Source organism: Leucoraja erinacea, chromosome 33 (genome assembly GCF_028641065.1).
Source record: "Leucoraja erinacea ecotype New England chromosome 33, Leri_hhj_1, whole genome shotgun sequence".
In the NCBI taxonomy this organism is placed as follows: Eukaryota; Metazoa; Chordata; class Chondrichthyes; order Rajiformes; family Rajidae; genus Leucoraja; species Leucoraja erinaceus.
This window is the reverse complement of record NC_073409.1, coordinates 18,991,559-19,019,348: the sequence shown is the minus strand read 5'-3', so window position 1 is coordinate 19,019,348 and position 27,790 is coordinate 18,991,559. Positions and strand designations below refer to the sequence as shown.

Here is a 27,790-nt window from a genome sequence, read left to right as displayed (position 1 = left end):
TGCCAGCTTATTGTAAAAACAATCGCGTCACCTCTTCTCACCTGAGAGGCCTCTTCTCACCTCTGTGTGGGCTGCCTCTCAATTTAGCCTTCACTTTAGACTAGAGGTGCAGTCCGGAGAAAAGCCTTTCGGCCCACTGAGTCCGTGCTGACCAGTGATCTAACACGAACACTGTCCTACACTGCCCTAACTGTACGTCTTTGGCACATCCGGAGAAAACGCACGCGGTCATGGGGAGAACGTACAAACTCCGTACAGACAGCACCCGCAGTCAGGATCAAACCCGGATCTCTGGTGCTGTGAGGCAGCAACTCTACCGCTGCGCCACCGTGATACCCCAAATGTGTTCTGATATCACTGATGGTCAGATTTCACGCAATTGAGGTTGTGTCTTGCCATTAAAATCCATGTCCTGACAGTGAATAACTTTGCTAAGTCTGAAGAAGAGTCTCGACCCGAAACGTCGCCTATTCCTTTTCTCCATAGACGCTGCCTCACCCATTGAGTTCCTCCACCATTTTTGTCTACCTTTGATTTTTCCAGCATCTGCAGTTCTTTCTTAAACTTTGCTATACATATCTGCAACAGTTGAATTACTTTGATGAATGAACTGAAACACAGATTATTAATACATGTATAAAATAAAGGAGCTTTTAATAATATCGTAGTTATTGGGTCCCATAGGAAAGAGAGACCTCAGCGTTGTCGAGTTTCGCATCCAGTTTGAGGGGGACAAACTGGGGTTTGAAACTGGTGTCTGAAATGTAAATAAGAGCAATAACAATGACATGGAGAGAGCATTGGTGAATGTGGATTGGGAACAGAGACCTGTGTGTATGGCAGTACATCAGCAGATTTCAATGATCTGAAATCTGATTGATCCCTGGGATGGCGGGACTGTCATATGAGGAAAGATTGAAAAGACTGGGCTTGTATTCACTGGAGTTTAGAAGGATGAGGGGGGAATCTTATAGAAACATATAAAATTATAAAAGGACTGGACAAGCTAGAAGCAGGAGAAATGTTCCCAATGTTGGGCGAGTCCAGAACCAGGGGCCACAGTCTTAGAATAAAGGGGAGGTCATTTAAGACTGAGGTGAGCAAAAGCTTTTTCTCCCAGAGAGTTGTGAATTAATGGAATTCCCTGCCACAGAGGGCAGTGGAGGCCAAATCACTGGATGGATTTAAGAGAGTTAGATAGAGCTCTAGGGGCTACTGGAGTCAAGGGATATGGGGAGAAGGCAGGCACGGGTTATTGATAGGGGACGTTCAGCCATGATCACAATGAATGGCGGTGCTGGCTTGAAGGGCCGAATAGCCTCATCCTGCACCTATTTTCTATGTTTCTATGTTTCTATGAAATGTCATGTATCCATGTTCTCCAAAGATGCTGCCTGACCTGCTGAGTTACTCTAGCACTATTTTTATAGAACAGTCCAGCACAGGTGGATGTAGTTGAGGCAGGTGCTATCACAACGTTTAAAAAACGTTTAGACAGGTACATGGATAGGACAGGTTTCGAGGGATATGGGTCAAATACGGGCAGGTGGGACTAGTGTAAATGGGACATGTTGGCCGGTGTGGGCAAGTTGGGCCAAAGGACCTGTTTCCACTCTGTAAGACTCTATGACTCTATGACGCCCTCTTCTAGATGTGACATCCTCAATTTTCCGGTTATCAACAGCCTCACCCACACCTTCCTCTCCCTTCGTCATGGCCATTGCTTTCCACTTGGCCAAAAAGCTAAAATAAAACTGCCACCAAATAAAAATTCTGAACAAAGTTTCTAAATTAAAACATACTCAATTCCTTTGAGCAGTTAACTCATCACATTTGGAGTAAACAGTTTCGTTCAGTGGTAGGTAGGGGGCCAGAATGAAATAGGCACAAAGGTGGACATCCCAAAGCCCAAATGAAGTCCTCCACACTTTCTCCTTCGCTGCTGACTTTGCACGAAGGAGGAACTTCACTGCTTCTTCCACAGCACTGCTCAAACCACGAGATAAACCCCGCGCACTTGCCTCAGTACGCAATCATTTACGGAATGACGAAGGACAGAAGACTGAAGTTGTCTTAAGGGCACAAATTGACACATTCATTCCCGGCTTGATGTTCTGACCATGCTGTTGCTCATGGCTGTCTGGATGGACAATTAGGAAACGGTTTGTGTTGGCTGGTTTGGGAGGCAAGTTTGGCAGAAGACTCCCGGGATGCTCCGCGCAGTGGCAAAAAAAAACTCCTGGGAAGTGTCGCGGAGCTGAATGGCGGACGGGCCGCTGAGAACAAAGAGGGACCCAGTGCGGCCTGGTTCATCGCTGCAAGAAGATAACACTGTACTAAGAGTTTCTGAATCTTTGTTGGCACGAGGGATGTGGCGATTCTTTGGGTACTGCCGAGGTGAAGTCTGATATTTGATTTTACTGGATTGTCTGCAAAAATAATGAATTTCACTGTACCTAGGTACATGTGACATTAACGTTTCACAGAATCGTTGAACCATTGAATCATCAAGCAGGAGTTCAATCCCGTCTGGCGTTGCAGATGGAGGTGGTGGTGGGCTGATCATGAGATGTGACGTGTAGAGGAGGATTGGGCAAGATGGAGCCACTTCCCTCAGCCCTGGCTCTTCGGCAATAAACTAGAGATGCTGCCTTACAGCGCCAGAGTCCCGGGTTCAATCCTGACTACGGGTGCTGTCTATAGGGAGTTTGCACGTTCTCCCCATGACCTGTGTGGGTTTTCTTCGAGTGCACAGGTTTCCTCCCACATTCCAAAGTAGTACAGGCTTGTGGGCTAATTGGCATGGGATGGCCCCATGCTGAAGTGGCCACATCGCGGGGCTGGAAACTGGAAGTATCCCCAGCTCATTCTGCTACCACCATCATCTATTGCGACAAGTGATGGCTCCCACTGATTGTCGCTGGAAGCTTGCATCCTTTTCAGGATGGACGATGACAGCGAGGTCAACATTTGAAACATGGAAGATAGACGCGAAAGAAGAGGAAGGTTTGGTATAATAGTAAATTATCCATTGTATGTGTAGGATAGTGTTAATGCGCTGGGATCGCTGGTCGGTGCGGACTTGGTGGGCCGAAGGACCCGTTTCAGTGCTGTATCTCTTAAACTATCTCCAAACTAAACTGAACTTCCATCCAGGGACCCCAGCAGTCCTTCCAACTGAGACATGCACCTCCTCCAACATCTACAGCATCTGGTGAGTCGGTTTTACAGGACATCACTCTTCCATTCCCCTTCTAGTCTCAAGGCTTCCTGCTCAGCCTTTGAAAACCTTCAACCCTGGTCACACTTTCTTCCACCCGTTTCCTTGATGTTAAAGGGCTTGTTAGTGGACATCCCCTTTAAGAAATGGGACCGGCCTTTAGCTGGGGGCTTTCCACTCATGTTACTGCCCTTACGTTGAAGTAAACAGTTAGACAGGTGCATGGATGGGACAGGTTTGGCTGGATATGGGCCAAACGCGGGCAGGTGGGACTAGTGTAGCCAGGACACGTTGGCCGGTATGGGCAAGTTGGGCCGAAGGGCCTGTTTCCATGCTGTATCACTCTATGACTGATGGGCGTTTGACGGCACTGGGCCTGTACTATCTGGAGTTTAGAAGAATGAGGGGGGGGGATTCATTGAAACTTACTGAATAGTGAAAGGTTTGGATGTGGAGAGGATGTTTCCACTAGTGGGAGAGTGTAAGACTAGTGGTCATAATCTCAGAATTAAAGGACGTTTGTTTAGGAAGGAGATGAGGACACATTTCTTTAGTCAGAAGGTGTTGAATCTGTGGAATTCTTTCCCACAGAAGGCTGTGGAGTCCGTCAATGGATATTTTTAAAGCAGAGATAGATAGAATACTGATTAGTATGGGTGTCAGGGGTTATGGGGAGAAGGTAGGAGAATGGGGCTAGGAGGGAGAGATAGATCAGCCATGATTGAATGGCGGAGTAGACTTGATGGGCCGAATGGCCTGGTTCTGCTCGTGTCACCCATGACCTTAGGACTCTATGACTATGACTAGGCAGCTAACGCTAGCCAGACGACCCACTCCTCGCGATGAACGTGGGCTATTCTCGACTCACGGTCACGCCACCTGTTTCCGGAGGTTGTTGAATTTGGCTCTGGGGATGCTTTCCCTTCGGAGAAAAGCATCTAGAAATGCAGACATCTTGAATGGCTTTTGCTAAAAATATGAATCTGATTACTTTATTCCAGTTTATTCAAAGGCTCCTGTGAATCAAAGAATGCCACTGAATGCCAAAACTTGTTGGAAACATATTATTCTCCAGGGAAGGTTTCAAAATTAAATTCAAGATGGGAACAGGGGCTATTAGGGTGTTTCTGGGACGGGCAGCACAGTGGCGCAGTGGTAGTGAGGGTGTCTCACAGCGCCAGAGTCCCGAGTTCAATCCTGACTACCGGCACTGTCTGTATAGAGTTTGCACGTTCTCCCCATGGCTGTTAGGGTGCATCGGTTTCCTCCCACACTCCAAACACTTAAAGGCTAATTGGCCTGGTATAATTGACCCGAGTGTGTGTAAGATAGTGTAAAGGGCCTGTCCCACTGTACGAGGTAATTCAAGAGATCTCCCGAGTTTTTAAAAAAATCAAACTCGTGGTATGTACGTAGAATGTACGTAGCAGCTACGTCGGAGCTTGTGGATGTCCCGTAGCGGCTCGTAACGCTAACGGCAGGTACTCGGGAAATGCTGTAACTAGTGAAGTTTTTTCAGCATTGTGAAAAATGTCCACGAGAGCCCCGAGTACCTACGGGCGGCTATTACCGTAATTCTCCGAGTTCGAATCAGGGGCAACTGGGGAGAACACTTGAATTACCTCGTACAGTGGGACAGGCCCTTAAGTGTGCGGGGATCGTTGGTCAGCACAGACTCAATGGGCCAAAGGGCTTGTTTCCATGATGTATGTAAACTAAACAGACTTTTGATCCACCTCTCCAGGAGACATTGGATCAACTTGGTTCCTGAATGTGATTACCTCAGCCATGTCGTCAAGTCTAGATCTAAAGTCTAGTCTGGAGATACATTCATCAACATTAACAATTTGGACATGTGAACATCACAATTGCAACATTTAGACAAGCACATAGTATTAAAGGGTTATGGGCCAAATGCAAGCAGGTGGTACTAGTGTAGATGGGGCATGCTGGTTGGTACAGGCAAGTTGGGTCGAAGGGCCTGTTTCCATGCTGTATGACTCTATGACTTTAACCAAGGGTGCAATGCACAGTTAAATGGAGGATTCGTGATTCAATGAGCTCATCGCCTCAGAATTAAAGGACGTTCCTTTAGGAAGGAGATGAGGAGGCATTTCTTCGGGACAATAAAATATTGACTATCAGAACTGCCTAGAGGGATGGATTTAATGCCGTTATATTTCCTTCAGATTTTGCCTCAGGATAATCGAAAATGCATCACAACCCATTAACTAATAATTTGTTTACTATTTTTAAATAGTGCTTAATATTCTGCGGACAATCCCAGGGTAAACCAACCCAATTTTTTGTGATTATGGATGATAAGGTGAAAAAATCTTTTGATAAGCCAACAATGGAACTTTCAACCATCAGTCTAAAGAAGGGTCTCGACCCGAAACGTCGCCAATTCCTTCTCTCCATAGCTGCTGCCTCGCCCGCTGAGTTTCTCCAACATTTCTTGTCTACCATTGCAAAAGAACTGCTGAGGTCCCTGGATGGAGGTCACTCTGTCTCGAGGTACTTTCCCTTGCAACCACAGGAGATGTAACACCTGCCCTTGATACCCCCTCCTTCATCTCCATCCAGAAGAGTCCTTCTGCACAATGGCGAGACCAAGCGTAGACTCAGCGACCATTTCGCTGAACACTTTCACTTCCTAAGGCCTACGGGATCTCCTGGTTGCTCCAGCCACTTTAACCTCCCTTCCCATTCCCATGCTGGCCTTCCTGTCCTGGACCTCCTCCATTGCCAGAGTGAGGCCACATATGAATTGGAGGAACAGCACATCGTATTCCACTTGGGCAGCTTACAAACCAGTGGAATTAACATCTGAAATACCTCTACTCTGATCAAGAAGGCTCATCTCTATTTTTTCCTGACTAACTTCTACAATAACCTCCCATCCTTACCAACTGCATCACACAGTATGGTATGGCCCCTCTGTCTCCGACCGGAAGGCATTGCAGAGGGTGGTGAAAATTGCCCAACCCATCACCGGTTCCCCTCCCCCATTCTCCAAAGCAAAGGGCGCTCAGCATCGCCAAGGACTGCTCTCACCCCAACCATGGACTGTTTACCCTCCTACCATCCGGGAGTTACAGGTCTGTTCCGACCAGCAGGTTGAGGAACTCTTTCCGGGTCACTCACTCAACAACGTGGTGACTGCCAATCATTCTTATTATTATTTATTCAAATCGTTGCTATGTCGCTCTTCCAGGGAGATGCTAAATGCATTTCGTTGTCTCTGTACTGTACACTGACAATGACAATTAAATTTGAATCTGCATCTGAATCTGAAAGGTCCCGACCCGAAACGTCACGTATTCCTTTTCTCCAGAGATGCTGCCTGACCCGCTGAGTTCCTCCATGTTCTTTTTATTAAGTACCCAAACTAATCGCCAATCCCCTCTGTGTGTGTTTGTAGTATTGTTAGCCCATGACCCACTATTGAAACAATCTTTGTCTGAGGAGCAGGGAACAAAGGTTGTGTCAAATGGGAGCCTGGTTTCGGCAACAGGACAAGGAGGACGTTTCACGTCGTGTCCCTTCCTCAGACTGATTGTCGTGGGTGGGCAGGAGTGGCTGCTAAAGCGTAAGTAATAGGTGAACACGGGTGAGGGTGTTTCTTGATAAGCAGATGGTTGGACAAAGGCCATCGATGAAAAAAAAAGGTGTGACAAAACCGTTTAAGAGTTGTAAATTGTGAAGCCAGAGGAAGGAATCTTGGTGATGGGGGGAAGGGATAGAGAAGAAATAGGTGCAAGGCAAGAGGGGGCACAGGGTCATAAAGGGAGGTTTTTACCTAAAATTGACCAATGTTCATATCATTGGATTGTAGGCTTTCCCAAGTTTGATTCTAGAAATATAGTGGTGGCCCCTGAACCAGTTCATGGGCTAATCATCCACAATCAATAACCCAGGCCTGCCTTTTCCCCATATCCCTTGATTCCACTAGCCCCTAGAACATCTAACTCTCTTGTGTGGCAGGGATTTCACGATTCTCTATTTTTGCATTCTAGCTTGTCCAGTCCTTTCATAATTTTATACGTTTCTATAAGATAACCCCCTCATCCTTCTAAACTCCAGTGAATACAAGCCAATCTTTCCTCATATGACAGTCCCACCTTCCCGGGGATTAGCCTTGTGAACCTACACTGTACTGTCTCAATATCAAAGATGTCCTTCCTCAAATTAGGAGACCAAAACTACACATGATACTCCAGATGTGCTCTTATCAGGGCCCTGTACAACTGCAGAAGGACCTCTTTACTCCCATACTCAAATCCTCTCATTATGAAGGCCAACATGCCATTTGCTTTCTTCACTGTTTTGTGTGTGGAGAAGGCCCAGGATAGAAAAGTCAGTAAGGGAATGGGAAGGGGAGTTAAATCATCAGCATCGAGAGATCCAGTAGACCTTGATGGACTGAGCGCGTTTATTCAATCTACTGCAAATGGCTATTGCATTTAAAGGCAGACATACCTATATCATAGAGTCATCGTGTGATACAGTATGGAAACAGGCCCTTCATAAATACTGCTTTGCACTCACATAACATTCACAAATGTGTCACCTGCTTTAAAATAGCTCTTTAATATCCAATATTAATTAATGAATAATATTTTGGCTTTTTGAACATGTAGTAAGCGGCCGTTTCGGAACTCCAAGCCGCTGAGAGCATCCTTCCGATGCCGGAGTTTCATCATACCGGCGAGAGGGCCTGAAACATCGGGCCGCCATTGTGGCGACTGCGAAGGCCTCAATAGGCCCCGACTATGGGGGGAACATGGAGGAAGTGGACTGAACTTTGCTGCCTTCCCTCACAGTGGGAAACGTTGATCCCGCTGTGGGGGGATGTTTTTTATATGTTTAATGTTAAATTCTATAATGTTGTATTTATTTTATTTGTTTGCTGCAATGGCAACTCAAATTTCACTGCACCACTTGGTGCATGTGATAATAAATGTCTTTTGTCCTTTGAGTAAGGGCCCACTGTTTTGTGAAATAATGATATTAGACCTTTAAATACTGACACCTGACAGGGCAGGCTAGGCCTTGGTTTGTTGTCATGTACATTTGATGTGTAATGTTGTACTGATAATGGCACAATAATATGAAAAGGTGAACATATTCCAAGAAAATTGATATCAAAGGCAAGGTCGGACTCTCAAGGGTTGAATCCTACAGTAGACTACATTTCACGATCCAGTCTGACAACTTAGTGAATACTGTCTTGTCAAATGTACCACACCTCAAATAAAATGTTGAACTGCCAATGAAAGATACGTCTAGGGTCGTAGAGTCATATTGCCAAGAAACTGGCGCTCCAGTTCAAATGACCATGTTGACCATCACGTCTTGCCGCAACTACCCCACTTCCCAGCACTTGGTCTCCAGCTAACTATGCCTCAACCCAAAGAAAAACTCCAAGCAACTTATGACCAGAAATTTCTGCAAAGAAACTCCCGCTTTGAATAGGAGACTTCATTGACTTCCTCCAAAATTATGCAATGACATAGAACAAATGCAATTCCAACAGCGATACCTTCTGTGGAACCTACTCTCCATCTAAGGCATGGGTAGTATCAGTTAGTTAGCTTGCAACGATGAGATTTGTATCTATTTCCTAGTGACACTTTGCTACTTTTTCAATGAAACCTAATCTTAGTTTGTAATTTTTTTGGCAGGTACGAATTCAACAATGACTCTTGTGCTGACATCATAGGCATGGGTATCCTTTTATCCCTGCAGTCAGTTGTAAGAATGGAGATTGTTTCTCTTGCCCAGTAACTAGTTTAAGCTTTGCAGATAACTTGTGTCAAGGGTTGTCAGCATGCCACCCATCCTCAATTCAATCCAGTTGCAATGTCCAATCTATCCGTACAAAGACACCCATTTGTCTAATTCCACCGGGGTGGAAGATTGCAACCTTCACGTGGCCCGCCCTGTTTCGACTAATGCAATCAACTCGACGTGCACAAACGGAAGATCAAATAGAACAAGTTGTCCAACAACTTTAGGCTGTGCACCCCACACGAAAGAAGAAGTCTGGTTCCACCCATTTTGATTGTGTTACATCTATACATTGAAGTTGGTTGGTTGATCGATTGATTGATTGATTGATCGATCGATTGATTGATTGATTGATTGAGCATGGAAACAGGCCCTCAGCCCACCGAGTCCATGCCAACAATTGATTATCTGTTAACTAGTTCTATGTTACCCCATTTTTACATCTACTACCTTCACACAAAAAACATTTACAGAGGCCCATTATCCAAGAAACCCATTAGTCTTTGGAACGTGTGATGAAACCGGAGCCCCTGGAGGAAACCCACACATTCAGAGGGAGAACATGTAAACTCCACACACGCAACACCCAAGGTGAGGATTGAACCTGGGTCTCTGGAGATGTGAAGCAACAACTCTACTCATTGTGTGGTGTCTCATCCATGTGCAAAGATATCTCGTATAAGTCCCGATTTGACAGGCAAACTCATAACTCGACAAGACCAATGCTGACACAGAGGTGTTTTATACAGATTATCAGTAGAAACTCTGGCTAATCCTTCCAATTTGGCCAGCATTGCTTAGATCAATATCAATATCCTTAATTTCATTGAAAACCCAATATTAATAATAAATTAAATTCACACTTGTGCAATTTGGACCCATTATCTTCTGCAAATGGAATTTATCTGTTGCATCAAGGGGCTTATCCCAAATTTACATATGACCTGACACTACGACTTCATATCACTGTCAAGCCAACTGTATATTCGGTCTGGCAGAAACATCCCATTGACAGGGATAAATGAGATTTAGAATAGTTTTCATTGTACAGTTTAGAAGCGAAACAATACCCAACAAGTGTGTATTTCTTTGCAAGAAGTGTCCTGTGTTTAAACTTTGACTTTGAGAATTATGAAATGTCAAACAGTCTCGTGCCCAGAGTAGGGGAATCGAGGACTCGAGGACATAGGTTTAAGGTGAATGGGAAAAGATTTAACAGGAATACGAGGGGTGATTTTGTTACTCAAAGGGTGGTGGTGGGTGTATGGAATTAACTGCCAGAGGAGGTAGTTGAGGCTGGGACTATCCCAACAATTAAGTTGAAACTGTTAGACAGATACATGGATTGAACAGGTTTGGAGGGAAATGGGCCAAACGCAGACAGGTGGGACGAGTGTAGCTGGGACATGTTGGTTGGTGTGGGCATGTTGGGCTGAAGGGTCTGTTTCCATGCTGTACGACATTGTGACTCTAAAACCTCAAACAGTAGTAATTTGAGCAGATGTTGAGTTTAGTTTAGAGATACAGCATTGAAACAGACCTTTCGGCCCATCGACTCCATGCTGACCATCAATCACACCCAAGGTACAGTGAAAAGCTTTTGTTGCATGCTAACCAGTCAGTGGAAAGACCAAACATGATTACAGTTAAACCATCCACACTGCACAGATACAGGATACAAACTACAAATGCACATGTCTTTGGGATGTGGTAGGAAACCAGAGCATCTGTTGGAAACCCACATGGTCCCAGGGACAACATGCAAACTCCACACAGACAGCACCCGAGCTCAGGATCGAGTCGGGATCTCAGGAGCGGTGAGGCAGCAGTTCTATCACCTGCACCGCCGTGTCGCCGATAAGCCTTCCCAAGCCAACCCGCATGTCATCGTCAGACAGCCAAAGACGTACATGTTTGTAGGTTAATTGGCTTGGGTTTGTATACTTGGTATACTTGGTATAAGTGTAAATGGTCCCTAGTGTGTGCAAACTTGTGTTAATGTGCGGGGATTGTTGGTCGGTGTGGACTGGTTGGGCTGAAGGGCCTGTTTCTGCGCTGTATCTCTAAATTAAACCAAACTAAACTAAACTAAACAACGTTTCCTAGTATTCGGGAAATCTTATATTAATTTCCTAAATTTTGTCATACTTGCAAATTGTTATTTCAGACATTAGTGCCGAAAATTCCACAGCTTTAATCGCCTTGTATAATCCAGAGAGCAATGGCCGTGATGACCTGTGCTTATGGATTGGAGTTAACTATACAAATTCACCGGCATAATAATTTCAGAAGACATTGTGTTTGGGGCGGCATGGTTGAGTTGCTGCTTTACAGCGCCAAAGACCGGGTTCAATCCCGACTATGGGTGCTGTCTGTACGGAGTTTGCACGTTCTCCCCATGACTTGCGTGGGTTTTCACCGAGATCTTCGGTTTCCTCCCACACTCCAAAGACGTACAGTTTTGTAGGTTAATTGGCTTGGTATAAATGTAAAATTGGCCCTAGTGTGCGTAGGATCGTGTTAATATGCAGGGGTCGCTGGTCAGTGCGGACTCGGTGGGCCGAAGGGCCTGTTTCCAATCTGTATCTCTAAACTAAACTAAATGAAAAAAGATTGTCATATTGACTGAACCTTTGCATTAGGTCTGACAAACTCATAAATTTGAAAACGTGAAGCAGACGGTCTTGAAGGCCGTTAGAAAGAAGTAGACAACTGGAAAAATGTGAGTCTTTTCGGTGATGTCAAATGGGTGTGAGGGAATCAGTCCTCACTTTAAACTCCACTAACTTCAGAGGGACCATATATGGAGGAGATGTGTTCACCAATGGCTAATGCCCAGTGGGAGAGACCAGGGGCACATGTGAACCTTACAATGGTTGTTCGTACAGAGACTAGCTGACTCCTAGCCTGAAAATAATTCCCCCATCCCACCTCACTTGAGCTGTAAGGAGAGGTTGGACAAACTTGGATTCTTTTCTCTGGAGCATCTGAGGCTGAGGGGAGACCTGATAGAAGTATATCAAATTATGAGAGACATAGGAGCTGTGGACAGTCAGAACCTTTGTTCCAGGCTGGAAATGTCAAAGGCTAGAGGGCATAGCTTCAGACTGAATGGGGCAAAGTTTGAAGGAGATGTGTTGGTTTTCTTTGCACAAGGGGTGGTTGGTGCCAATAACTAACTGGCTGGGGTGGTGGTGGAGGCAGATACGATTGTGGCATTTAACAGACTTTCAGGTATGGATCATGTGCAGGCGGATGCGATTAGTTTAGCTTGGCCTGATGTTCGGCACTGACGTCGTGGGCCCAAGAGCCTGTTCCTGTGCTATTCTGTTGTGGCAAAGAGTCTGTTTCCATGTTGAATGACTGAATGGTATTAAATGTTGTAGGTTTTGTTTATCCCGACTGGCACACTGCATAACGTTTGATCCTGACCATCAACATTCTTGCAGGGTTTGACAGCTGGCTAAGCCATGGAGGATGGTGAATCTGTGGGGTTTGTTGCCGCAGAAATGTGCGGAGGGGAAGTCAATGGATATTTTTAAAGCAGAGATAGATAGATTCTTGATTTGTATGGGAGTCAGGAGTTATGGGGCAAAGGCAGGAGAATGGGGTTAGGAGGGAGAGATAGATGAGCCATGATTGGATGATGGAGTAGACCTAATGGGCCGAATGGCCAAATTCTGCTCCTATCACTTACGACCTTATGAGGGCGGTGGAGGCTGGTTCTCTGGATGCTTTCAAGATAGAGCTCTTAGGGATAGTGGAGTTAAGGGATATGGAGAGAAGGCATTGATTGTGGATGATCAGCCATGATCACATTGAATGGCAATGCTGGCTCGAAGGGCCGAATGCCTTCCTCCTGCAACTATTGCCCATTGCCTATTGGCCGTAAGATTTATCTGGTTGTTAAAGTGATTTTGATCTGTTTCGCGAGCGAGTTGAGCTCTGCTCCTTCCTTCTCCCGTTCCATCTCTGTGTACTGGTGTTTGCCTGCAGGGGTGGAGGCTTTGCTAATGGTGATCGGGACAGCCAGGAAGCTGTCCTTGGCCAATCCACAATCCTGGACTTACCGTGTCGGCAGCAACGTGTGTGGCAGAAAGCTGCTGGCAGGAAGTTCCGGCCAATGTTTACCGCAATGGTTAGAGCTATGGTTTTCAAAGTGGTTCGGAACAGTTTTTGTAAGTCATGCTTTTGTTTACAGTAATCGGGCCACTGTTCCTTGGGTGTTCAGCAGGACTTGCAATACAGCGACTGATGTTTTCTCTTATCCCTTTTGTAGTTTTTATCCACTTTGTCCTTAAATATTGGCATTATGGGGTCCATAATTTGGAATAATTATCCCGCAGATCTTTAAGTCAATGAGATTAGTTTTGGACCAACAGTGGTTCCTCTCCATTGAGAAAGATCTGAATGAATCTGGTAGCCACATCCGTTCCACATGTCCTAAGTGATGTCGAGGAAGAACAAGGACAGAATCCCCACCAATTAAGAGCTTTACTCTAAGTCGCTTGTAGTTCAGATTTGCAATTAGGAACCACATCCTTTCAAACTTGTAAAGTGACTTAATTTTTTTTTTAATTGACGATGTTTAATGTGAATATGTGGAAAGTTATTTTTTCCTCCTGTGGTTTTTTTAAGTCAGATTTTTTTGTCCAGTCGCATGAAGACCGTGAAATAAGATCAGTTTCATGGCAATCATTGGCATATACCAGAGTGATTTGACACTCACAAGCATGCGAGGTTTTGCAAATCAAACTTAATTTAAAACAGAGATGCAAGGAACTGCAGATTCTGGTTTACAAAAAAAGACACAAAGTGATACTCAGAGGTTCAGGCAGCACCTGTGGAGAACATGGATAGGTGAGTTGGGAGGCATTATCAGACCAGTCTAGAACACAGGGCATGGAAGAGGTTTTGTGAGAAGCAGTGGATTGCATGTAGGTCCCAGAGAGCCTCAATGGAGCATCTCGTCCCGAAATGTCACCGATCCATGTTCTTCAGAGATGTTGCCTGACCTGCTGATTTAAATCAGTGGGATGTAGAGACATAGAAAGCAACACAAAAACATAGAAAGTAGGTGAAAGTAGGTCCTTCGAGCCGGCGCTGCCATTCAATATGATCATGGCTGATCATCCAGAACCAGTGCCCTCTTCCTGCTTTTTCCACATATCCCTTGATTCCGTTAGCACTAAGAGCTGTATTTATCTCTCTCTTGACGGCATCAATACATGTGAAGGAAACTGGAGCACTCGGAGGAAACTCAACACGGTCACAGGGATAAAGAGCTCAAACTCCACTCAGAGAACATCCGAGGTCAGGATTGAACCCGGGTCTCTGGCGCATGAGGCAGCTCTAACAGCTGCTGCACCACTGGGCTTCCCCAGTATTAGCAAGTCCTTTATTGACAAGGACTATTTATGGAAATAAATACAAAAATAAAACATTCTAATTGAATCAGAAAAACGTGACGGGAATTTTGGGAATTTTAGGAATTCCAACCAATCCATTTAGGTCTCTTAGGATTGGGTGTCATGGTGATCACAACTCTAAAGCCCTTCTATAAATCAAAGTGCCTCGCATTCCAGATTAGACTAAAAAGGTTTCTGCCGTGCTACTCTCTTGGTTGTGGAGAGCTGTTGAGTAAAGTGTCATATAAATGTATGTTTAGTTAGTTTAGTTCAGCACGGAAACAGGCCCTTTGGCCCATCGAGTCCGCGCCGACCAGCGATCCCCGCACATTATCACTACCCTACACACACTAGGCACAATTTTACATTTACATTTATACCAAGCCAATTAACCTGCAAACCTGTATGGCTTTGGAGTGCAGCAGGAAACGAAAGATCTTGGAGAAAACCCACACAGGTCACGGGACGAAAGTACAAACTCTCTACGGATTGGCGTGCGTTGTTAGGATCAAACTCGATTCTCTGGCACTGTAAGGCAGCAACTCTACCGCTGCACCACCGTGCTGCCCTTGTTGTTATTTTATTAGTTAGGGGCTGTCAGAGAAAGAAATAAAAATAAACCTGCAGTCCTCCTTGGTCAGTGGTGAGAGTGAGGGGCTACCCTGCTGGAAGTGGAGGCAGGAACTGTTTATTTGTCTGTAAACCCTGTGTATAGACTAGTACACGTAAGGTGTTCTTCCAGCTTATTCTTGGCCTACTTACATCACATGGAAAGACTTCCCAGCAGAAGTCAAACCTCTCAGGTTTGGGGGCGGCACTGTGGCACAGCAGTAGAGTTGCTGCTTTACAGTGCTGGAGACAATAGACAATAGGAGCAGGAGTAGGCCATTCGGCCCTTCAAGCCAGCACCGTCATTCAATATGATCATGGCTGAATCAGTACCCCGTTCCTGCCTTCTCCCCATATCCCCTGACTCCGCTATTTTTAAGAGCCCTATCAAACTTCCTCTTGAAAGCATCCAGAGTTTTCATTTTTATTTTTTTTAATTTATTTTTAACCTTTACCAATTTTTATTTAGCCACAAATCATCTACAGTTGTGCCAGTTTACAGCAACTTGTTTTTTTTTCCCTTTTTCAAAGAAACCAGGCAGAAAGTTTGAAAGGTTTCACATTAGATTCACCTTGTCACTTCAATCACAATCAAGTTTAAAATGACAGTCTCGAAACAGTCATGTTTTAAAGGGAAACCCTATCAAGAGAAAGAAAGGCATTCAAGGGCACTGTAGTTGAAAAGAAAGGTGGGCACACTGTTTTCCTGAGGTCTGGCGCTTTAGCTGCATTTAGATGTGCGTTCGATCCGGACTATGGATGCTGCCTGTACAGAGATTGTACATTCTCCCTGTGACCATGTGGGTTTTCTCCGGGTGCTCTGGTTTCCTCCCACACTCCAAAGACGTGTAGGTTTGTAGGTTAATTGGCCTCTGTAAATGATCCCTGGTGTGTGTAGGATAGAACTGGTGCACAGGTGATTTCTGGTCGGCTTGGACTTGGTGGGCCGAAGGGCCTTGTGTCTAAATCTAAAAGGAAAAAACTAAAAACTCAAGAAACGAGAGAAAGAAAGACAGCAAACCATGCAGACATAGAAGAAATCAGACGGTGCACAATAGTGTGAGCATATTCCCATGAGGGCATAAGCCAACACCATATGGACAAGATGCCTATCCTTGTTCTCCAGATGCCGCCTGACCCGCTGAGTTACTCCAGCACTTTGTGTCCTTTTGTGCAACCTAGCATCTGCAGTTCCTTGTTTCTACATTTCAACATGATGTTAAAGTTGGGTTGCATTCCCTTCACTACCTACGCTCTCGAGTCAGGATTTCTTTCCTGAACTTTTCAATGTAACCAACTCTCTTCTCTTTTAATAGACATAAAATTTAAAACTTAATCATGTATTGTGGATGTTTCACCTTATGAGAATCAGTGTAACGTTTTGTTTTATTACTATTATACTGCATTACACAGTTTATATGTGACTGGCGAGTCCAAGTACAAATGCATAAACACAAGTTATTATTGTCGCTCAACATCATCAAGGTCTAATTTCAGTAGTACCTTTTCTCATGTTGGTCTTTCTCCATATCATGTTCTTGTTGTGGTCAAGATGTGACTTCATGGTCAGCAAAGTAGTAACTCCAGTTGGACATACTCCAGAAGACTTCACCCCACATCTTATCTCCAGGTCATAGAGTGATACATCGTGGAAACAGGCCCTTCGGCCCAACACGTCCATGGTAAACAAAATGGCCCATCTAAGCTCGACTCATTTCCCAGCTTTGGCAAATGGGACCAGTTCTAAAACCTTTCCAATCCATGTACTTGTCCAAATGTCTTTTAAATGTTGTTATAGTACCTTCCTTCACTACATGCCTTGACACCTCGATAACCCATCAATCACCCTCTGAATGAAAAAGTTGCCCCTTCAGGCTCCTATTAAATCTTTCGCCTCTCACCTTAAACTTATGTCTTCTGGTTTATAAGTCACATCACCTGTTAAATTAACCTCTATTCTGGTGACAACCATCAAACATAAGTTCTCCAAACAATGGAGATAAAAGTGATCATTTGTATTCACAACTCTGGGTTTGCTCAGAATCATCTGCTGTGATACTAATCTTCAGTTCACAAAGACTGTGTGATCCTGTAGAACTAAGAAACTGCGAACACAATCACAACTTCCATCCATTTCTGCTTCCACCATCAAGACTATGGGGTACAGCATGCATTAACAATGTAAAGGATGATATGCAGTGGAGAAAAGCTGTCAGTGTAGGTGTGGCCCTTAAAACAATCAGAGCATTTGTAAATTAAATCTCATTTGCCAAACTATACTTAGATTAATTCCCCAGTTAGAGGGATATGTAAATTCTGAGGGCAGCACGGTGGCGCAGCGCTAGAGTTACGGCCTTACAGCGCCAGGTTCGATCCTGACTACGGGTGCATGTATGTAAGGAGTTTGTATGTTCTTCCAGTGACCTGCATGGGTTTTCTCCGGGTGCTCCAGTTTCCTCCCACACTCCAAAGACGTACAGGTTTGTAGTTTAATTGGCTTGGCATAATTGTAAATTGTCCCTAGTGTGTAGGATAATGCTAGTGTACGGAGATTGCTGGTCGGCGCCGACTCAGTGGGCTGAAGGGCCTGTTCCCGTGCGATATCTCTAAACAAAACTAAATAATTTATCGATTATCAATCCAATTCTTAGCTGTTGATAGCCCACTTCTAGTTTATGTGTCTGCTTATATGGTAATCTGAAAATCTGTCTTCTGAGTTCTGACGTTAATTCAGTTTCTCTCTCCACGGATGCTGCCTCCCCTCAAGCCTAAATAAAGAATCATATGTTTTTATTGAAATCTATTTTAATATTTCTGGCTAATTTTAGACCCAATGCTTGTACCAATATGGTGGGTGGCTGTGGACGGATGTAATTCATAATGACATGTGAAAATGCAAACATGTTTTAAGTAAATGGAAGAAACGCTAAAAGGCCAGGCCAATGTTTCGCCAGGAAAATGGTGTGTTCTTGCAATGACCTCAATCATATAGAACCAAAACATAAATATCCGCTTGTAGCACTTAAGGTAACCTGTAACTTTTATGACATGTTTGAACGCTTAATTTTCCCTGTGCATGTAAATAAACCAGGCAGTAGATTTAGTAGAGAGAATCAAACAGTGGATCTTTACATGCTGTGCTAATGTTATATCTCGTCGCAACAAACTGGCTTTCGTCAGATCCTGCCATGATGTTCGATGGTTTTGGCACTGTTGATGTACCTCATCTTGTACAGCGTCATAGAGTCGGACAGTGTGGAAACAGGCCCTTCGGCCCAACTTGCCCACACCGGCCAACAATGTCCCAGCTGCAGGAGTCCCGCCTCCTCGCGTTTGGTCCATATCCCTCCAAACCTGTCCTATCCTTGTACCTGGCTAACTGCTTATCAAATGTAAGGATAGTCCTAGCCTCAACTACCTCCTCTGGCAGACAAAAGTGCTGGAGAAACTCAGCGGGTGCAGCAGCATCTATGATGCTGCTGCACCCGCTGAGTTTCTCCAGCACTTTTGTCCACCTTCAATTTTCCAGCATCTGCAGTTCCTTCTTAAATACCTCCTCTGGCATCTTGTTCCATACACCCACCATCCTTTGTGTGAAAAAGTTACCCCTCGGATTCCTATTGAAATTTTTCCCCCTTCACCTTAAACCGATGTCCTCTGGTCCTCAATTCACTCCATTGGACTACATGTTTTGTCTGCCTCAGTGGCCACACCACTCTCTGACGCACCTCCCCATTGTGGAGTGGGAGTGCCGACATATATATTTTTAATCTAGCTGACTGCGGCTGGAGGATCATCGGTATTGGGCTTCCTCTGTCACTGCTGGTGTTTCTCGAGGACCTACTTCCTTGTCCACATTCCACGACCACCACCCACACGCTGCTCCTCCGCACAAGGTCCAAACACACGATTAAAGTCTGAAGAAGGGTTTCGACCCGAAACGTTGCCTATTTCCTTCGCTCCATAGATGCTGCTGCACCCGCTGAGTTTCTCCAGCATTTATGTCCACACACAATTTAAGCTGCCGCCTAGCAAAACTCAGCTCCCCAGCCTCCCCTTCCATCACCAGGTTTACAGGCTGATGGTCTGACATCAAGTTTCAGAGAAGGACTAACTTCCCTCAGCTAATTACTGGAACACTAAAGCCATTGTCTTTGGTGTAGGAAAAAATCTGTAGATACTGGTTTCAACCGAAGATAGATACAAATGTACACAAAAATGCTGGAGAAACTCAGCGGGTGCAGCAGCATCTATGGAGGAAGATAGATACAAAATGGCTCATAGGGCCAAATGGCCTACTCCTGCACCTATTGTCTAAAATGCTGGGGTAACTCAGTGGGACAGGCAGCATCTCTGGAGAGAAGGAATGGGTGACGTTTCGACCCGAAATGTCACCCATTCTGTTTCTCTAGAGCTGTTGTCTGTCCTGCTGAGTTACCCCAGCATTTTGTATCTATCTTCCATTGTCTTTGGTGCCAATCAAAGAGCCATGCCCTAGTCATCGGCTCCATCCACTTCCCTGGGACTGCTGCTAGGGAGGAGCTTCAGCCCCTTTATCGGGGCTAGGACCACCTATTCCTATATTCTGAAGCTATCCGATTCCCTGCTTTAGCTAAACCTCTGCTGCCCTGCCGTCACCACGGGGCTTACCCACAGGTAAAGTACGGGTTCCGTTATTACAGATGTCCCAAGTTGATTTTATCTGTGTCGGAACATACACAAAATCACTCCATATGGTGACCACACCTCCCCAGCATTGCACCGATTCACATCAAAAACAAGCAAGGCTGATAACAAAGAACGGTTGTTAAAAGTGGAGGGAGGGAGCGGGGGGCGGCGGAGAGAGGGGTAGAGGGGGGGGGGGAGAGGGGAGAGGGGGGAAGAGGGGGAAGGGGGGGGGGGGGGGGAGGGAGGGGGGAGGGAGAGGGGGAGAGAGAGAGGGGAGAGAGGGGGGGAGAGAGGGGGGGAGAGGGGGAGAGAGGGGGAGGGAGGGGGGGGAGAGAGGGAGAGAGAGGGGGGAGAGAGAGGGGGAGAGGGGGGGGGGAGGGAGGAGGGGGGGGAGGGGGGGGGAGAGGGGAGAGAGGGGGGAGAGAGGGGGAGAGGGAGGGGAGGGAGGGAGAGAGAGGAGAGAGAGGGAGAGAGAGAGGAGAGAGAGGGGGGAGGGAGGGGGGAGAGAGAGGGAGAGAGAAAACGAGTACTACTGTTAATAGGAATTAAAGTATGTACAATGTTGGACTTTTGGATGTAATAATATTAAGGGAGCTTGTTTGTATGGAGGGGAGCTGTTCATAAGGTGGGTGTCTGTAACCCGGCGATCCACAACTGACCTTGCACATTCTATTTTCCAAATGGTTGGAGGTCATTGAAAGTTCTGCTGCCTGGGTCCAAACTCTCGTCGAGTTGCTCAGTTCACCCAGCACCTGCGGGTTAGCCGAGTTACATCGACCCCTGGCTTGTAAAATGTTCACCAATGTTTTCAAATCCCTTCACCCCGTCCCTGTCCCGCTAGCTGTCTTCAGTCCTGTAGCTCTCCAAGATACCTGCACGCCTCCCAAGTCTGGGCTCTTGAAAACCATCACGTTTAATCTCTACGCCTTCAAACATCAAGACCCTCAACTCTGGAGAGCCCATCACAAGCCCATCCACCTGCCGGCCCCTTCATTCTTCCTCTAATAAACCACTAAAAACAAAGCTATTTGATGAAATAATTTGGTTGCCCGCACATTATATAATTGGCTCAACGTCAGATATTAGTTCCGTGATGCACCCGGGAAAAGTGTGTGGCGTGAAACTCCATTAACCACGTGTGGGGAGGAACTGCAGGTGCCAGTTTAAACCGAAGAAAGGCACAAAGTGCTGGAGTAACTCAGCGGGTCAGGCAGCATCTCTGGCTTGAATGAATGGGGCGACTTTTCGAGTCTGAAGAAGAGGGGTCTAGACCACAAATGTCACCCATTCCTTCTCCAAAGATGTGCTGCCTGTTCCGTTGAGTTACTCCAGTTTTTAAAAATGTCAAACTTCATTAACCCGTTCAGTGCCGCCCCCCGCCGAGTATACTCAGGTCATGGCCAACAGTGGGGGGGGGGGGGGGGGGGGGGGACTTGGCAGTGAACAGGTTAAAGATATGTACATCGACTGATTAGCTGAATGCCAAACTTGAAACTAATTTAAGAGATGCATCGTTTGTTTTGTAAGATTCTCCCCAATACAGAAGTACCTGATATCATAAGTGATCTAAACTAGGTCGGATTCAATGCCATATTCGAAAAGAAAAAAACCCATTCTCGCTAAATCAATAACAAGGAAGAAACATTTGAAGCCAGCAAAACTCCTTCAAGCTCCCTGACAGACCCTAAATTGATTCATCGTCTTATGCTAGTTCCAGCGGGGCAGTTAAAATCTCTCCGTAAAGGCTGTGGAGGAGGTGACCGATATCAGATGTGGTCTGTGATGAGTTTATTGATCTCACGTTTGTTATCAGGCATCACAGAGCTATGAAAGGTACATTTGGGCAAGTGTGTACTTGCTCCCGGTTCAGGGACTGGAGGTGTACATTAGCCCGGGACATGGTGAAACACAGGTAGACAAAAATGCTGGAGAAACTCAGCGGGCGCGGCAGCATCTATGGAGCGAAGGAAATAGGCAACGTTTCGGCCCGAAACCCTTGAAGGGTTTCGGCCCGAAACGTTGCCTATTTCCTTGAAGGGTTTCGACCGAAACGTTGCCTATTTCCTTCGCTCCATAGATGCTGCTGCACCCGCTGAGTATCTCCAGTATTTTTGTCTACCTTCGATTTTCCAGCATCTGCAGTTCTTTCTTAAGCAACATGGTGAAACGCAGCTTGATTGCATTTGGAAACGAACCCTACTTATCTGAAGGGACTTTTTGAAAAGCCTGCACTCAATCTGTCCTTATTCACGGGCTGAAGGATATTTACTTGAGTATTCAAGATTCAAGAAAGTTCATTGTCATGTGTCCCAGATAGGACAATGAGATTCTTGCTTTGCTTCAGCACAACAGAACATAGTAGGCATGAATACAGAACAGATCAGTGTGTCCATATACCATTATAAGCATGATAAATTGATAATAAACCAACTAAAAGTAAATAGGGTTTGTTATAGGAGGGAAACGGAATTGCAAATGTTGGATTCTTGGGCAAACAAAAAACAATTGCTGGAGGAACATACAGACCACGTTTCGAGGCGGGACCCTTCCTCAGACGGAGGGGAAAAGACACGTATTCCTTTCCACAGAAACAGGCATCGACAAAGGTGAGTGTAAAAAAAAATTGAGGTGAAATATTTGTTTTAAATTAATGCGTTCATGGCCATTGCTGGTAAGACTGGATTCACTGTCACCCACCCAAACTTGTCTTGCACTAAATGGTTTGCCGATACATTTCAAAAGGCAATTAAGAGTTGACATGAAAACAGACACAAAAATGCTGGAGTAACTAACTCAGCTGGTCAGGCAGCATCTCTGGCGAAAATGAACGGGTGATGTTTCGGGTCGAGACCCTTCTTCAGACTGAGACTCAGGGGAGAGGGAAACGAGAGAGTGTGGACATATGAATGGGGAGAAGGCAGGCACGGGTTATTGATTGGGGATAATCAGCCATGATCACAATAAATGGCGGTGCTGGCTCGAAGGGCCGAATGGCCTCCCCTGCACCTATTTTCTATGTTTCTATGTTTCTATGAATGGAAGATATGCAAACAGTAATGATAATCTAAGGGAAGGTGGAGCCCGCAATGGTCCATTGATAACTATGGGGTGGGTGATAACGAGTTATACAGACACTAAAACTCAACGGGATGCTGCTGATAGTTTTAAGGTGGAGGAGAGGGAGACAGCATGGATAAGGACCCCACAAATGTACAGACGCACACATACAAATGATTGCCCAGAACATTAAGAACACACACATCCACATTTGCCAAATAGAAATCCCTGAGCTCACCCCTGTAGAAACTGGTGAAGGATTGTACATATTTTTCCCCTTAGCGATAATAGTGAACCCCGTTCGGTTTCAATCTTGGCCAGTTCACAGCCTTAACTATTGATCTCGACCATAAAAGGAGAAATATTCCCTCTATCACCATTAAGGCGCTTATTTAAAAGGCTGAGCAATTGCAATTTCCTCATCATCCTTCATGCTATTCTATCCCACACGCCAGCTGATTTATAACGCATTTTACTTGCAGTCGATTAGATTGCTTTCCCTTGAACTTTGGCTCGGTGGCCACCTCACAAAAAGTCCCTTCAGATCAGTAGCGTTCATTTCCACCGAGACCGACACTGTGTAACAAGAGGGCGTGCACACAAATGGAAAGACTGATTTTTGTTTTTGAACAAAAAAATGTAAACTTAAGGTTTCCGTTTGTGCATTGGGTTCGGGGTTGGGGTATTTTTTCTGTGTAAAAATAAAAAAATCCAGCCCTTCATTTTCCTAGCTTCGGCAATCCGTCCTTGCTCTGTATGTGGTCCAACGCTCAGATGAAAACTACTTTTGTTACTTGCTGTGAGTCTCGCTGGAGTGACATAGAGGCCAGTGTATTAGACTTGGAGAACGGTGAGACCAAAGACCAGAAGGGAAGCCAGGCGTCATCTGGTGGCTGAAACGCCGCGCACTAACTAACTGACTTACTAACTAACTCACGGTCGCTGAGGAAGGGGGAAATTTGAGTGTGTGATTCACCACTAATATCATTCATTCATCGGTCGCGGTGGCACAGCGGTAGAGTTGCTGCCTTGCGCCAGAGACCCGGGTTCGATCCCGACTACGGGTGCTGTCTGTACGGAGTTGGTACATTATTCTCCCCGTGATCTGCGAGGGTTTTCTCCGAGATCTTCGGTTTCCTCCCACACAGATTAGCTTGATTAAAAATGTAACAATTGTCCAAGTTGGCGATATGCAGATTACCGCCCTGCCGACTACACCATTCAGAATATTCAGAAGAAGCCTCGCCCGCTGAGTTTCTCCAGCATTTCTGGCTAACGTAAACATGGCTTATTATTTTCTAAGCGTGATAAATTAATAATAGATCAATTGAAAGTAAACCGATTTTTGTCATTCTTTCTTTGTTTTTAGTTTAGAGACACAGTCCCTTCAGCCCACCAAGTCCACACCGACCATCGATCACCCGTTCACACCAGTTCTATGTTATTCTACTGCGCACTTGTGGGGCCAATCAACCGACACACCCGCGCGTCTTTGGAGTGTGGGAGGAAACCGGAGCGCCCCGGGGAAACCCACGCGGTTCACTCACAGGGATGAACGTGCAAACTCCACACAGACGGCGCCCGAGGTCAGGATCGAACCTGGGATCCTGGCGCTGAAAGGCAGCAGCTCTGCCATTCATTTTTCCCTGACAGTTTAAAACATTGTTAAAACAACTTTCTCTTCCAACGGTGTTTAAAGTTCAACACTGAAGGCAAATTCAACATTGCAAGCTAAAATCATACACGGGTCTATCAACCCACCACACACTGCATTCATCTCATCCGGCAATATTTGAACATCTGTCTGAGAACAGAGATCTTTAGGTTGCTGCAGAGTGCACAGTGCGCCTAACACTGCCTCCACTGTGTCCTCCGTGTTTGTACAGGAATGTCAGACTCTCCTGACTAGCCAACATTATCAATCTATTTCTTCCTCTCTGCATCTTTCCAAACATGAAAGTATCAGACCGTGGAAACAATAATCATGCCAGGGCCGTTTAAATACTGCATTGATTGTTATGAGACATCCTGAAGTTAGTCACCGACTGTCAAACAGCATCTTAAGTTGTCCGTAACACAATCCAACGACTAAACGACTTGCTTTACAACCCGCGCGGTTCGAGGGTTCAATATTAAGTAGAACAGATTAATTAGCTTTTCTCTGGCATAATCGTTATTACATTATCTCTCCCCCCCCCCCCCCCCCCCCCCCCACACACACACACACACATCTGGAACAGAAGCATTTCTACATCCAGTGAAATATCTAGCACATGCTGTTTTCGAAAAGCCTCCACCGTTAGGACATTGTTTGCTTTGCTTCAATCTCGCCCACGCTCAAAAGGCTAGTTACCTTGAACAATTCAGTGCTGTTGTCGAGAAATGTGAAAAGTACCATACACCTTGCAGAGAGACTAACTTCGTTTTAAAATCTTGGATCCCGGAGCTGGTGGACACACTCCTCGGTTCGTTCCTTCCTTCCGTGTTTTTTTTTTTTTGGTTGGTGTGTGTTTTTCCTTTTTTATGTTTTTTGTTGGGGTTTTTTTTTCCGCTTGTCCTTCTGATGTGTTATCCGTGTCCTAGCAGACAGGATCCTTGAGAGAGGCAGAGAGGGAGACAGCGCAGACTTCTCCAAGCCTAGATCAGGAGCCACACAGAATGGGCAGAGGCTGAGAACTGGGATGCAAAAAGGCTCCTCCTTAGCAGCCTCTGGGTATCTTCCCCCCTGTGCTTCGAAATGACCAAATTAGTCGTGGATCCGCCTCCGTGGGTCGCCGGCTGGGGTCCAGGCAGCTGTAGATCAGAACCTGGAGGTGGGACACACTGAATCACATAGTAGGTGGGGTAGAAGGGGTGGCAACATCTTCTTCAGAATACCACAAGGCGAGCACACAGTCCAACATCCACTGTGACTAATGCATGAACGTGACTGCCTTAACTCTCCACCGAATAAATATAGTTTTAAAGTGATTGTTACCTTTTCCTACCCGATTGGAAACAAAACGGAATCAAAATCTTTGGTGAAGTACACATTCGTTATTTAGGAAGGGGTAGAGCAATAATTCATGGTCATTGTGAGGGAGAGAATTTCAGCAGCAGGTTTTTTGTCACCTGGCACTTTGATCTTTGAAACAGAACTTTGAACAACTGCAAACCATTGAGAAGAGTCGTGTTGTTTCTGGGAGCAAGGAGTGTGTGGGGTGGGGAGTGTGGGGGGGGGGGGGGGGGGGGGGGGGGGGGGGGGGGGGGGTATGGGGTGGGGGAGCAAGGGGCAGGCATTGCCAAAGGATGGGAGGTGAGGTGATGAAGTAAAGAGGCTGGCAGAAGGCGAGGGAGGGGAAGGAGGTGAGAAAGGAAAACTCAGGGAACCATGACGAAATGTGTAGGGAGGAACTGCAGATGCTGGTTTAAACCGAAGATCGACACAGAATGCTGGAGTAACTCAGCCGGACACGTAGCCCATCTCTGGAGAGAAGGAATGAGTGACATTTTGGATCAGCTGAAGAAGGGTCTGATTCGAAAAATCAGCCATTCCTTCTATCCATAGATGCTGCTTTTCCCAGCCTGGGCTTGTACTATACTGTAAATGTACTGTACTAAGTTCCCCTGCACTGTACTGTACTAATGTGTAGGAAGGAACTACAGATGTTGGTTTAATCCGAAGATAGACACAGAATGCTGGAGTAACTCTGCGGGACAGGCAGCATCTCTGGAGAGAAGGAGAGTTAGATAGAGCTCTAGGGGCTAGTGGAATCAGGGGATGTGGGGAGAAGGCAGGCACGAGTTATTGATTGGGGACGATCAGCCATGATCGCAATGAATGGCGGTGCTGGTTCGAAGGGCTGAATGGCCTCCTCCTGCACCTATTTTCTATGTTTTTATGTTTCTAAGGAATAGGTGTCACGGAATGACATATTTTTCTGTCTATCTTCGGACCTGTACTAAGTTATTATCTTCTGCTGTACTGTAAGCGTACTGTAATACACCGAGTACACTGTACACAGTGGACGGCTCGATTGTAATCATGTATTGTCATTCTGCTGACTGGTTAGCACGCAACCTCGGCACACGTGACAATAAACAAAACTGAACTAAACTCCAACTGATTGCGGGTGGTTCTGGTGATGAAGGTGTGTGCAACACCCTTCATTGTATTACCCGCGGCAGTCCAGCTGGGAGGTGATCTTGCTCTTTACTTTGAGCTCAAACCTCTAGCAGGAAACCATCAGTCATAGTGACGCACGATGTTCCATCCCCATGCAGCACAGAGGCACAATTCATGAAAGACAGACACAAAATGCTGGAGTAACTCAGCGGGCCAGGCAGCATCTCTGGATAGAAAGAATGGGTGATGTTTCAGGTCGAGATCCTTCTTCAGAAAGTAGAGTCCCTGCACGTTATTAGTCTGGACCTATGTTGCTTTTAGCAATGAGTGTCTAACCAGAGGGGCAGCACAGTGGCGCAACGATAGAGTTGCAGCCTTGTAGCTCCAGAGATGTGGGTTCAATCTTGCGTATGGGTGCTGTCTGTATGTTGCTCCTGTGACCATGTAGGTTTGCTCCAGGTGCCCCTGTTTCCTCCCACACATTCAAAAATTAGCTTTGATCTGTTGTAAAATTGTCCCTAGTGTGTGTAGTTTAGTGTATAGTGTGATCATTAGTCAGCGTGGACTCGATGGGCTGAAGGGCCTGTTTCCCCACTGTATCTCCAAACCAATGTAAACTAAGCCAGCCGTTTAGCTTTCATGATCAATTTGTCACAAACTCCTCCACATTTTTGAGGTTGAAGCGACCTGCCATAAAATATTCCCTCGCGTCCATTGACTAAGGGAGGAGCAGCCTTGGTGGTTGAGTGAAAATTAAAGGCAGGCAGTGTGACCAGAATACCTGATCAGTTATTCACTTGCTCACTGTGCCTGGGGTTTATCTATAAGACACTACGTCAACCCTTCCTTCTTCAGTGGAATTTACAACATAAAATGTGAACCCTTCATAAAGGTGAGTCTCAAACACTGTTCACTTTGTGGATCCCAAAT

The 27,790-nt window shown here is 45.7% G+C and overlaps 1 protein-coding gene across 2 annotated transcripts in view; it reads right to left on the bottom strand.

Moving 5' to 3' along the window:
• The window catches only part of LOC129712773 (aggrecan core protein-like), a 93,188-nt gene extending 67,468 nt beyond the window's left edge, over positions 1-25,720 (bottom strand). For both annotated transcript variants that reach the window (XM_055661496.1, XM_055661497.1), the window contains exon 1: positions 25,109-25,720. The gene's annotated coding sequence lies outside the window, so the exon portion shown is untranslated. The remainder of the gene's footprint in view (positions 1-25,108) is intronic.
• Positions 25,721-27,790: the final 2,070 nt, after the last annotated feature.